This window comes from Heptranchias perlo, chromosome 33 (assembly GCF_035084215.1).
Source record: "Heptranchias perlo isolate sHepPer1 chromosome 33, sHepPer1.hap1, whole genome shotgun sequence".
Taxonomy (NCBI): Eukaryota; Metazoa; Chordata; class Chondrichthyes; order Hexanchiformes; family Hexanchidae; genus Heptranchias; species Heptranchias perlo.
Genome location: NC_090357.1, coordinates 31,814 through 45,000, shown reverse-complemented (window position 1 = coordinate 45,000; position 13,187 = coordinate 31,814).

Below are 13,187 nucleotides of genomic sequence, written 5' to 3'. Positions count from 1 at the left end.
CAGGGAGCTACAAACAAACAGACCAAGTCCTTAGTGCGTCACTTGCAAAGGTTAGGTTTTAAAATGGTGGGCAGAGGGGGGAAACGCCCTCCCTATGTTGTCTGCCTCTTGGTTCTGGCCCGCACCTCAGACTGTTGCTGTTGTCCAAATGAATGCACCTTGTGCTTTAGCTTTAGGCACCATCCAGAGTTCCTGCTTGGCTACTACTGAATGTGTCCCGTCCTCCAGCCTTAAGTACCATCCATCGTTCCTTCTTGGAACACTCCGACCGGTTTCGCCATCTTGCGGCTCATCAGGGAGCTATAAACAAACAGACCAAGTCCTTAGTGCGTCACTTGCAAAGGTTAGGTTTTAAAATGGTGGGCAGAGGGGGGAAACGCCCTCCCTATGTTGTCTGCCTCTTGGTTCTGGCCCGCACCTCAGACTGTTGCTGTTGTCCAAATGAATGCACCTTGTGCTTTAGCTTTAGGCACCATCCAGAGTTCCTGCTTGGCTACTACTGAATGTGTCCCGTCCTCCAGCCTTAAGTACCATCCATCGTTCCTTCTTGGAACACTCCGACCGGTTTCGCCATCTTGCGGCTCATCAGGGAGCTACAAACAAACAGACCAAGTCCTTAGTGCGTCACTTGCAAAGGTTAGGTTTTAAAATGGTGGGCAGAGGGGGGAAACGCCCTCCCTATGTTGTCTGCCTCTTGGTTCTGGCCCGCACCTCAGACTGTTGCTGTTGTCCAAATGAATGCACCTTGTGCTTTAGCTTTAGGCACCATCCAGAGTTCCTGCTTGGCTACTACTGAATGTGTCCCGTCCTCCAGCCTTAAGTACCATCCATCGTTCCTTCTTGGAACACTCCGACCGGTTTCGCCATCTTGCGGCTCATCAGGGAGCTACAAACAAACAGACCAAGTCCTTAGTGCGTCACTTGCAAAGGTTAGGTTTTAAAATGGTGGGCAGAGGGGGGAAACGCCCTCCCTATGTTGTCTGCCTCTTGGTTCTGGCCCGCACCTCAGACTGTTGCTGTTGTCCAAATGAATGCACCTTGTGCTTTAGCTTTAGGCACCATCCAGAGTTCCTGCTTGGCTACTACTGAATGTGTCCCGTCCTCCAGCCTTAAGTACCATCCATCGTTCCTTCTTGGAACACTCCGACCGGTTTCGCCATCTTGCGGCTCATCAGGGAGCTATAAACAAACAGACCAAGTCCTTAGTGCGTCACTTGCAAAGGTTAGGTTTTAAAATGGTGGGCAGAGGGGGGAAACGCCCTCCCTATGTTGTCTGCCTCTTGGTTCTGGCCCGCACCTCAGACTGTTGCTGTTGTCCAAATGAATGCACCTTGTGCTTTAGCTTTAGGCACCATCCAGAGTTCCTGCTTGGCTACTACTGAATGTGTCCCGTCCTCCAGCCTTAAGTACCATCCATCGTTCCTTCTTGGAACACTCCGACCGGTTTCGCCATCTTGCGGCTCATCAGGGAGCTATAAACAAACAGACCAAGTCCTTAGTGCGTCACTTGCAAAGGTTAGGTTTTAAAATGGTGGGCAGAGGGGGGAAACGCCCTCCCTATGTTGTCTGCCTCTTGGTTCTGGCCCGCACCTCAGACTGTTGCTGTTGTCCAAATGAATGCACCTTGTGCTTTAGCTTTAGGCACCATCCAGAGTTCCTGCTTGGCTACTACTGAATGTGTCCCGTCCTCCAGCCTTAAGTACCATCCATCGTTCCTTCTTGGAACACTCCGACCGGTTTCGCCATCTTGCGGCTCATCAGGGAGCTATAAACAAACAGACCAAGTCCTTAGTGCGTCACTTGCAAAGGTTAGGTTTTAAAATGGTGGGCAGAGGGGGGAAACGCTGCATTAGGGTTAGGGTTAGGGTTAGGGTTAGGGTTAGGGTTAGGGTTAGGGTTAGGGTTAGGCTGCATTAGGGTTAGGGTTAGGGTTAGGGTTAGGGTTAGGGTTAGGTTTTAAAATGGTGGGCAGAGGGGGGAAACGCCCTCCCTATGTTGTCTGCCTCTTGGTTCTGGCCCGCACCTCAGACTGTTGCTGTTGTCCAAATGAATGCACCTTGTGCTTTAGCTTTAGGCACCATCCAGAGTTCCTGCTTGGCTACTACTGAATGTGTCCCGTCCTCCAGCCTTAAGTACCATCCATCGTTCCTTCTTGGAACACTCCGACCGGTTTCGCCATCTTGCGGCTCATCAGGGAGCTATAAACAAACAGACCAAGTCCTTAGTGCGTCACTTGCAAAGGTTAGGTTTTAAAATGGTGGGCAGAGGGGGGAAACGCCCTCCCTATGTTGTCTGCCTCTTGGTTCTGGCCCGCACCTCAGACTGTTGCTGTTGTCCAAATGAATGCACCTTGTGCTTTAGCTTTAGGCACCATCCAGAGTTCCTGCTTGGCTACTACTGAATGTGTCCCGTCCTCCAGCCTTAAGTACCATCCATCGTTCCTTCTTGGAACACTCCGACCGGTTTCGCCATCTTGCGGCTCATCAGGGAGCTATAAACAAACAGACCAAGTCCTTAGTGCGTCACTTGCAAAGGTTAGGTTTTAAAATGGTGGGCAGAGGGGGGAAACGCCCTCCCTATGTTGTCTGCCTCTTGGTTCTGGCCCGCACCTCAGACTGTTGCTGTTGTCCAAATGAATGCACCTTGTGCTTTAGCTTTAGGCACCATCCAGAGTTCCTGCTTGGCTACTACTGAATGTGTCCCGTCCTCCAGCCTTAAGTACCATCCATCGTTCCTTCTTGGAACACTCCGACCGGTTTCGCCATCTTGCGGCTCATCAGGGAGCTATAAACAAACAGACCAAGTCCTTAGTGCGTCACTTGCAAAGGTTAGGTTTTAAAATGGTGGGCAGAGGGGGGAAACGCTGCATTAGGGTTAGGGTTAGGGTTAGGGTTAGGGTTAGGGTTAGGGTTAGGGTTAGGGTTAGGCTGCATTAGGGTTAGGGTTAGGGTTAGGGTTAGGGTTAGGGTTAGGTTTTAAAATGGTGGGCAGAGGGGGGAAACGCCCTCCCTATGTTGTCTGCCTCTTGGTTCTGGCCCGCACCTCAGACTGTTGCTGTTGTCCAAATGAATGCACCTTGTGCTTTAGCTTTAGGCACCATCCAGAGTTCCTGCTTGGCTACTACTGAATGTGTCCCGTCCTCCAGCCTTAAGTACCATCCATCGTTCCTTCTTGGAACACTCCGACCGGTTTCGCCATCTTGCGGCTCATCAGGGAGCTATAAACAAACAGACCAAGTCCTTAGTGCGTCACTTGCAAAGGTTAGGTTTTAAAATGGTGGGCAGAGGGGGGAAACGCCCTCCCTATGTTGTCTGCCTCTTGGTTCTGGCCCGCACCTCAGACTGTTGCTGTTGTCCAAATGAATGCACCTTGTGCTTTAGCTTTAGGCACCATCCAGAGTTCCTGCTTGGCTACTACTGAATGTGTCCCGTCCTCCAGCCTTAAGTACCATCCATCGTTCCTTCTTGGAACACTCCGACCGGTTTCGCCATCTTGCGGCTCATCAGGGAGCTATAAACAAACAGACCAAGTCCTTAGTGCGTCACTTGCAAAGGTTAGGTTTTAAAATGGTGGGCAGAGGGGGGAAACGCCCTCCCTATGTTGTCTGCCTCTTGGTTCTGGCCCGCACCTCAGACTGTTGCTGTTGTCCAAATGAATGCACCTTGTGCTTTAGCTTTAGGCACCATCCAGAGTTCCTGCTTGGCTACTACTGAATGTGTCCCGTCCTCCAGCCTTAAGTACCATCCATCGTTCCTTCTTGGAACACTCCGACCGGTTTCGCCATCTTGCGGCTCATCAGGGAGCTATAAACAAACAGACCAAGTCCTTAGTGCGTCACTTGCAAAGGTTAGGTTTTAAAATGGTGGGCAGAGGGGGGAAACGCCCTCCCTATGTTGTCTGCCTCTTGGTTCTGGCCCGCACCTCAGACTGTTGCTGTTGTCCAAATGAATGCACCTTGTGCTTTAGCTTTAGGCACCATCCAGAGTTCCTGCTTGGCTACTACTGAATGTGTCCCGTCCTCCAGCCTTAAGTACCATCCATCGTTCCTTCTTGGAACACTCCGACCGGTTTCGCCATCTTGCGGCTCATCAGGGAGCTATAAACAAACAGACCAAGTCCTTAGTGCGTCACTTGCAAAGGTTAGGTTTTAAAATGGTGGGCAGAGGGGGGAAACGCCCTCCCTATGTTGTCTGCCTCTTGGTTCTGGCCCGCACCTCAGACTGTTGCTGTTGTCCAAATGAATGCACCTTGTGCTTTAGCTTTAGGCACCATCCAGAGTTCCTGCTTGGCTACTACTGAATGTGTCCCGTCCTCCAGCCTTAAGTACCATCCATCGTTCCTTCTTGGAACACTCCGACCGGTTTCGCCATCTTGCGGCTCATCAGGGAGCTATAAACAAACAGACCAAGTCCTTAGTGCGTCACTTGCAAAGGTTAGGTTTTAAAATGGTGGGCAGAGGGGGGAAACGCCCTCCCTATGTTGTCTGCCTCTTGGTTCTGGCCCGCACCTCAGACTGTTGCTGTTGTCCAAATGAATGCACCTTGTGCTTTAGCTTTAGGCACCATCCAGAGTTCCTGCTTGGCTACTACTGAATGTGTCCCGTCCTCCAGCCTTAAGTACCATCCATCGTTCCTTCTTGGAACACTCCGACCGGTTTCGCCATCTTGCGGCTCATCAGGGAGCTATAAACAAACAGACCAAGTCCTTAGTGCGTCACTTGCAAAGGTTAGGTTTTAAAATGGTGGGCAGAGGGGGGAAACGCCCTCCCTATGTTGTCTGCCTCTTGGTTCTGGCCCGCACCTCAGACTGTTGCTGTTGTCCAAATGAATGCACCTTGTGCTTTAGCTTTAGGCACCATCCAGAGTTCCTGCTTGGCTACTACTGAATGTGTCCCGTCCTCCAGCCTTAAGTACCATCCATCGTTCCTTCTTGGAACACTCCGACCGGTTTCGCCATCTTGCGGCTCATCAGGGAGCTATAAACAAACAGACCAAGTCCTTAGTGCGTCACTTGCAAAGGTTAGGTTTTAAAATGGTGGGCAGAGGGGGGAAACGCCCTCCCTATGTTGTCTGCCTCTTGGTTCTGGCCCGCACCTCAGACTGTTGCTGTTGTCCAAATGAATGCACCTTGTGCTTTAGCTTTAGGCACCATCCAGAGTTCCTGCTTGGCTACTACTGAATGTGTCCCGTCCTCCAGCCTTAAGTACCATCCATCGTTCCTTCTTGGAACACTCCGACCGGTTTCGCCATCTTGCGGCTCATCAGGGAGCTATAAACAAACAGACCAAGTCCTTAGTGCGTCACTTGCAAAGGTTAGGTTTTAAAATGGTGGGCAGAGGGGGGAAACGCCCTCCCTATGTTGTCTGCCTCTTGGTTCTGGCCCGCACCTCAGACTGTTGCTGTTGTCCAAATGAATGCACCTTGTGCTTTAGCTTTAGGCACCATCCAGAGTTCCTGCTTGGCTACTACTGAATGTGTCCCGTCCTCCAGCCTTAAGTACCATCCATCGTTCCTTCTTGGAACACTCCGACCGGTTTCGCCATCTTGCGGCTCATCAGGGAGCTATAAACAAACAGACCAAGTCCTTAGTGCGTCACTTGCAAAGGTTAGGTTTTAAAATGGTGGGCAGAGGGGGGAAACGCCCTCCCTATGTTGTCTGCCTCTTGGTTCTGGCCCGCACCTCAGACTGTTGCTGTTGTCCAAATGAATGCACCTTGTGCTTTAGCTTTAGGCACCATCCAGAGTTCCTGCTTGGCTACTACTGAATGTGTCCCGTCCTCCAGCCTTAAGTACCATCCATCGTTCCTTCTTGGAACACTCCGACCGGTTTCGCCATCTTGCGGCTCATCAGGGAGCTATAAACAAACAGACCAAGTCCTTAGTGCGTCACTTGCAAAGGTTAGGTTTTAAAATGGTGGGCAGAGGGGGGAAACGCCCTCCCTATGTTGTCTGCCTCTTGGTTCTGGCCCGCACCTCAGACTGTTGCTGTTGTCCAAATGAATGCACCTTGTGCTTTAGCTTTAGGCACCATCCAGAGTTCCTGCTTGGCTACTACTGAATGTGTCCCGTCCTCCAGCCTTAAGTACCATCCATCGTTCCTTCTTGGAACACTCCGACCGGTTTCGCCATCTTGCGGCTCATCAGGGAGCTATAAACAAACAGACCAAGTCCTTAGTGCGTCACTTGCAAAGGTTAGGTTTTAAAATGGTGGGCAGAGGGGGGAAACGCCCTCCCTATGTTGTCTGCCTCTTGGTTCTGGCCCGCACCTCAGACTGTTGCTGTTGTCCAAATGAATGCACCTTGTGCTTTAGCTTTAGGCACCATCCAGAGTTCCTGCTTGGCTACTACTGAATGTGTCCCGTCCTCCAGCCTTAAGTACCATCCATCGTTCCTTCTTGGAACACTCCGACCGGTTTCGCCATCTTGCGGCTCATCAGGGAGCTATAAACAAACAGACCAAGTCCTTAGTGCGTCACTTGCAAAGGTTAGGTTTTAAAATGGTGGGCAGAGGGGGGAAACGCCCTCCCTATGTTGTCTGCCTCTTGGTTCTGGCCCGCACCTCAGACTGTTGCTGTTGTCCAAATGAATGCACCTTGTGCTTTAGCTTTAGGCACCATCCAGAGTTCCTGCTTGGCTACTACTGAATGTGTCCCGTCCTCCAGCCTTAAGTACCATCCATCGTTCCTTCTTGGAACACTCCGACCGGTTTCGCCATCTTGCGGCTCATCAGGGAGCTATAAACAAACAGACCAAGTCCTTAGTGCGTCACTTGCAAAGGTTAGGTTTTAAAATGGTGGGCAGAGGGGGGAAACGCCCTCCCTATGTTGTCTGCCTCTTGGTTCTGGCCCGCACCTCAGACTGTTGCTGTTGTCCAAATGAATGCACCTTGTGCTTTAGCTTTAGGCACCATCCAGAGTTCCTGCTTGGCTACTACTGAATGTGTCCCGTCCTCCAGCCTTAAGTACCATCCATCGTTCCTTCTTGGAACACTCCGACCGGTTTCGCCATCTTGCGGCTCATCAGGGAGCTATAAACAAACAGACCAAGTCCTTAGTGCGTCACTTGCAAAGGTTAGGTTTTAAAATGGTGGGCAGAGGGGGGAAACGCCCTCCCTATGTTGTCTGCCTCTTGGTTCTGGCCCGCACCTCAGACTGTTGCTGTTGTCCAAATGAATGCACCTTGTGCTTTAGCTTTAGGCACCATCCAGAGTTCCTGCTTGGCTACTACTGAATGTGTCCCGTCCTCCAGCCTTAAGTACCATCCATCGTTCCTTCTTGGAACACTCCGACCGGTTTCGCCATCTTGCGGCTCATCAGGGAGCTACAAACAAACAGACCAAGTCCTTAGTGCGTCACTTGCAAAGGTTAGGTTTTAAAATGGTGGGCAGAGGGGGGAAACGCCCTCCCTATGTTGTCTGCCTCTTGGTTCTGGCCCGCACCTCAGACTGTTGCTGTTGTCCAAATGAATGCACCTTGTGCTTTAGCTTTAGGCACCATCCAGAGTTCCTGCTTGGCTACTACTGAATGTGTCCCGTCCTCCAGCCTTAAGTACCATCCATCGTTCCTTCTTGGAACACTCCGACCGGTTTCGCCATCTTGCGGCTCATCAGGGAGCTATAAACAAACAGACCAAGTCCTTAGTGCGTCACTTGCAAAGGTTAGGTTTTAAAATGGTGGGCAGAGGGGGGAAACGCCCTCCCTATGTTGTCTGCCTCTTGGTTCTGGCCCGCACCTCAGACTGTTGCTGTTGTCCAAATGAATGCACCTTGTGCTTTAGCTTTAGGCACCATCCAGAGTTCCTGCTTGGCTACTACTGAATGTGTCCCGTCCTCCAGCCTTAAGTACCATCCATCGTTCCTTCTTGGAACACTCCGACCGGTTTCGCCATCTTGCGGCTCATCAGGGAGCTATAAACAAACAGACCAAGTCCTTAGTGCGTCACTTGCAAAGGTTAGGTTTTAAAATGGTGGGCAGAGGGGGGAAACGCCCTCCCTATGTTGTCTGCCTCTTGGTTCTGGCCCGCACCTCAGACTGTTGCTGTTGTCCAAATGAATGCACCTTGTGCTTTAGCTTTAGGCACCATCCAGAGTTCCTGCTTGGCTACTACTGAATGTGTCCCGTCCTCCAGCCTTAAGTACCATCCATCGTTCCTTCTTGGAACACTCCGACCGGTTTCGCCATCTTGCGGCTCATCAGGGAGCTATAAACAAACAGACCAAGTCCTTAGTGCGTCACTTGCAAAGGTTAGGTTTTAAAATGGTGGGCAGAGGGGGGAAACGCTGCATTAGGGTTAGGGTTAGGGTTAGGGTTAGGGTTAGGTTGTATGGTGTGGGCAGGAGGGTAGTTACACCCTCTTGTGTTCGTATTCTCACTCATCCCTTGAGCTTCTTGTCACTTATACCTGCCACTTTTGGTTGGCCCACGCTTTACCTTACCACCTGGCTTCTTTTTCTTGCCGATCGCTTCTTAGTAATTTCTTGATCCGTAATCCTTTGATCCCCCTCTGGGGTTATAATCAGTTCCTGGGTTTTGCCAATTTATGGCCTCTATGTCGTATTTAGTTATTATTATTGGTGTTGGAACTCTACCCTTTATTTTACGTAGTGTTAGGGTTATGTTGTATTGAGGTTGGGGGGTTCAGGTTAGGGTTAGGGTTGCTGCACTGGGGTTAGTGTTGGGGTTAGGTGAGGGTCAGGGTCGCAGTTAGGTTCAGGGCTATATTGGGGTTAGGTTGGGGTGCATCAGGGTTAGGGTTAGGTGTTTAGGGGTGGGGTGGGGTTAGGGTTATGTTTTAGGGATAGGGTTGGGTGCATCAGGGTTAGGGTTAGGTGTTTAGGGGTAGGGTAGGGTGCATCAGGGTTAGGGTTAGGTGTTTAGGGGTAGGGTAGGGTGCATCAGGGTTAGGGTCCAGGGTCAGAGTTGTGATTAGATTCAGGGCTGGGGGGTTGGAGTTATGGGTTAGGGTTGCATTAGGGGTGGGGTTAAGTGAGGGTCAGGGTTTAGGAGTAGGGTGGGGTGTGTTAAGCTTAGATTTTAGGGGTGGGGTGGGAGATTAGGTTTGCTGTATTAGAGTTACGGTTAGGCTTTAGGGGTAGAGTGGGGTGCATTTGGAGAGTTGTGATTAGATTCAGGGCTGGGGGGTTGGAGTTATGGGTTAGGGTTGCATTAGGGGTAGGGTTAAGTGAGGGTCAGGGTTTAGGAGTAGGGTGGGGTGTGTTAAGCTTAGATTTTAGGGGTGGGGTGGGAGATTAGGTTTGCTGTATTAGAGTTACGGTTAGGCTTTAGGGGTAGAGTGGGGTGCATTTGGAGAGTTGTGATTAGATTCAGGGCTGGGGGGTTGGAGTTATGGGTTAGGGTTGCATTAGGGGTAGGGTTAAGTGAGGGTCAGGGTTTAGGAGTAGGGTGGGGTGTGTTAGGCTTAGATTTTAGGGGTGGGGTGGGAGATTAGGTTTGCTGTATTAGAGTTACGGTTAGGCTTTAGGGGTAGAGTGGGGTGCATTTGGAGTTAGGATTTGGGATATGGATGGGGTCTGTTTGTAGTTAGGGTTGGGGCTTTGGTCTGTTTGTTGTGGGCAGTGTGGGGTTTAGTGGTTTTGGTTAGCTTAAACAGTAGGGGTTAGCTCTGTTTATTGTGATTAGGGTAGGGTGTGGTGTGGTTGCGGTTTGAGAGGTTTATCAAGTTGGGGTTGGGATTTGTGGTAATTAAGGTCGGGGCAGTTTTGTTTTTTGATGTTGGATTTCCCCCATTTTAGATCTGATTTAAGCCCTTTGGTAACTGAGTTTGTAGGGTTGTTATCCAGTGTTTTTCCCTCCTCTTCCTTTGTGAGGTTGTCCAGTTCATGTTGGTCTCCAACCCCATAAATTCCAGGGATTCAAGACCATGCTCCATGAAGTGTCGGGAGGTAGGTTTGTATACATCCTTTGTTCTAATAGCACTGAGGTGCCCTGTGAGCCTCATCCTTAGACTATTCCCTGTTTCTCCTACATACAAGATGTGGCATTGTTTGCATCGAATTGCATAAACAGCATTGTGCTGTTCACATGTAATTCTTTGTTTAATTAGGGCTGCTTTTCCTGTGTGTCTATTTTGTATCATTTTGCGGATTATTAGGTATTTACACGTCCCACATTTTGGGTTTGTGCAGTTCTGGGTTGTCTGTTTTCTTATCCTACTTCGAACCAGCATGTCCCGAAGGTTCCGAGTTCTTTTGTACGCTGACGTTATGTGGTATCGACTAAGTGTGTCAACATCCTCTTTTAGTTTCCCAAATTGGGTTTTAATCACTCCGTGTATTAGTTTGGTCATTGTATCGTATGTCGTTATCAGTGGTAGTCTTGCTACTTCTCTGTTTGGCCGTGGGCTATTCAGTCCCCTCAGGAAATCAGACTTAAGGTGCCTGAGGAACCTTTTGGTGTAACCTCTCTGTCTCAGTGCAGTAAATAGGGTTGTGGTGGCTTCCCTAAAGTCCTCTCCGTTTGTGCATATGCGGTGAAAACGTGTCAGTTGTGACTTCACCAGCCCCCGAAAGGTATGTTTTGGATGGTGGCTGTTTATGTGCAGGAGTGTGTGTGTGTCTGTTTCTTTAAAGAATACCTTTGTTGCTAGCTTGTGGCTGTTATTCTCCTGTTGTAATTTAAATACTGTGGTGTCCAGGAAATCCACACTTTCTCTATGTGTTGTAACTTTAAGTTTAATAGATTGGTGGTGACTGTTGAGAATACCTACAAATTCTTGCAATTCTGTTTCTGTGTGAGTCCAGACTCCCCATATGTCATCCAGGTATCTGTAATAACACATCGGGAGCTTGGAACACTTTTCAAAGACTGTGTTTTCCCAGTCTGCCATGTATATGTTTGCGTAGGCCGGGGCAAATTTCTTGCCCATAGCCGTGCCCTTAATCTGTAGGTAGAATTGCTCCTGGAATTCAAAGTCATTTTTTGTTAGTCCTAGGTGTAATAGCTGGATTATGGCTGCATCTGGTCTGTGGGGTTGGGGGAACTTTCTAAGGATATTTTCCACTGCCTGTATGCCTCTGTCTGTTTCTATGTTTGTGTATAGGCTTTCAATGTCCATGGTAAAGAGTATTGCGTTCGGGGGTACGGTCAGTGAGTTCACTATTTCTATGAAGTGGTAAGTGTCTTTAATGTAGCTAGGGTGCTTCTGTGATAAGGGGTTTAGGAATGAGTCAATGTATTCTGCTATCCTGTAGGATTCACTACCACAGTCTGACACAATGGGTCTTCCTGGTGGGATTTCTCCTGGCACAGTCCATGTGTCAGGGTGCTTGTGTATTTTGGGTAGTATGTAGAATTTTCTGGGTTGTGGTTGTTCCCCCCTTAGGTATTCCACTTGTTTCTGATTCAAGTGTTTAGATTTCTTTAGTTCTGTTGAAATGTTTCCAATCTCTTTTCGTGTGTCCTGGTAAATTGGTCCTGCTAATTTCGTGTAGTGGGCTGTATTATTAAGCTGTCTGTGAGCTTCAAGTAGATACTGTTGCCTATCCATGATCACTATACTACTGCCCTTATCTGCTGGTTTTATGATTATATCTAGATTGTTTCTAAGTTCTATGATTGCCCGTCTCTCTCTTCCAGTGAGGTTTTGCTTGTCTGTCTGTTTAGGGATTTTTTCAATTTGTGATTGAGTCTGTTTAATAAAGTTTAGGATTTCTGGCTCTATTTTATTGTTTGGTGGGGTCCATTCTGATGGTGGTGTAAAAGGTTGCTTGTCTGTTTCTGAATCGCTAAAGTAATCGGTCAGTTTTACTCTCCTGTAAAACCTTTTCAGATCTTCCTGAATTTGTACTTTACAATGTTTTGGGGTTGGAATAAATGTAAGGCCCTTGTTTAAAACCCTCTCCTGTACCTCTGTGGGGTTAAAGAGTTGGGAAATATTAATAACAGTTTTTCCCAGGTGTAATCTACCCTTCTCTCGGGTTAATGTCCTTTTTAGTTTAAAGACTTCATCCACTGGTTTATTATGTTATGGGCAGTGCTATCTGTCCAATGGATGTGGTCAGCCCCCACTTTAAAGGATCTAGCATTAATTGCTGGTATGTAATTCTGTTTTTTTATATGCTGGTTAATTCCTCTGATTGTATCCCTCTCCGTTTCTGGAAGTAAGTTACTGAAGTTAATTTCCGGCACCCAGATCTGAGCATTTGGGAATGTGCTCTTAGCCAATTTAAGTAATGACTGCAGTTGCTTGGTTGCAGTCAGTGGTCTCTGCGTTCGATTATTAATGCCAACTGAGAGCACCACCTTTTTGGTCTCCGGACAGGGTTCCAATTTGTCCAGAATTGCTGTGACATGAATGAATTTAGCTCCTGGAAAGCTATCAATTTGGGTGGTGGGATTTGGGCATCTTTTTATCTTGGAGAGGTTAGAATCTCCTATTATTAAAATGGATTTTCTGGGTTCCAATTTCCAGGTAATGTTTTTTCGGCTGGTGTTGGGGTGCCTCGTCACTCTCTGTGCATCTTCCCCTTCAGAGTCAGGTTCTGCCCCTGTTGGTGTGTTTTCTGTTTCTATGTCTGCTACCCCTGCCTCCCCTATTGTGTTCCCTACCTCGGCTTCAGCTATTTCTGCCTCTCCTACTGTGTTGTCTGTCTGGGCTCTCATTGTTCCTGTCCTCATTTCTGTGTCTATTGGGTTTACCTGTCCGGTCTGGTCGCTCCTTTGTTTCTGTGGAAGGGGTTGTTTTGTGACACTGATCTCGGGCTCTAGAACTGCTGTATTTCTTGGGATGGTTGGTTTGGTACAGTCTTTCTTTTGTCTCTGTGGGAGCGGTTGGTACGTGACCCTGGTTTTGGGTTAGGGTTAGGTTGTATGGTGTGGGCAGGAGGGTAGTTACACCCTCTTGTGTTCGTATTCTCACTCATCCCTTGAGCTTCTTGTCACTTATACCTGCCACTTTTGGTTGGCCCACGCTTTACCTTACCACCTGGCTTCTTTTTCTTGCCGATCGCTTCTTAGTAATTTCTTGATCCGTAATCCTTTGATCCCCCTCTGGGGTTATAATCAGTTCCTGGGTTTTGCCAATTTATGGCCTCTATGTCGTATTTAGTTATTATTATTGGTGTTGGAACTCTACCCTTTATTTTACGTAGTGTTAGGGTTATGTTGTATTGAGGTTGGGGGGTTCAGGTTAGGGTTAGGGTTGCTGCACTGGGGTTAGTGTTGGGGTTAG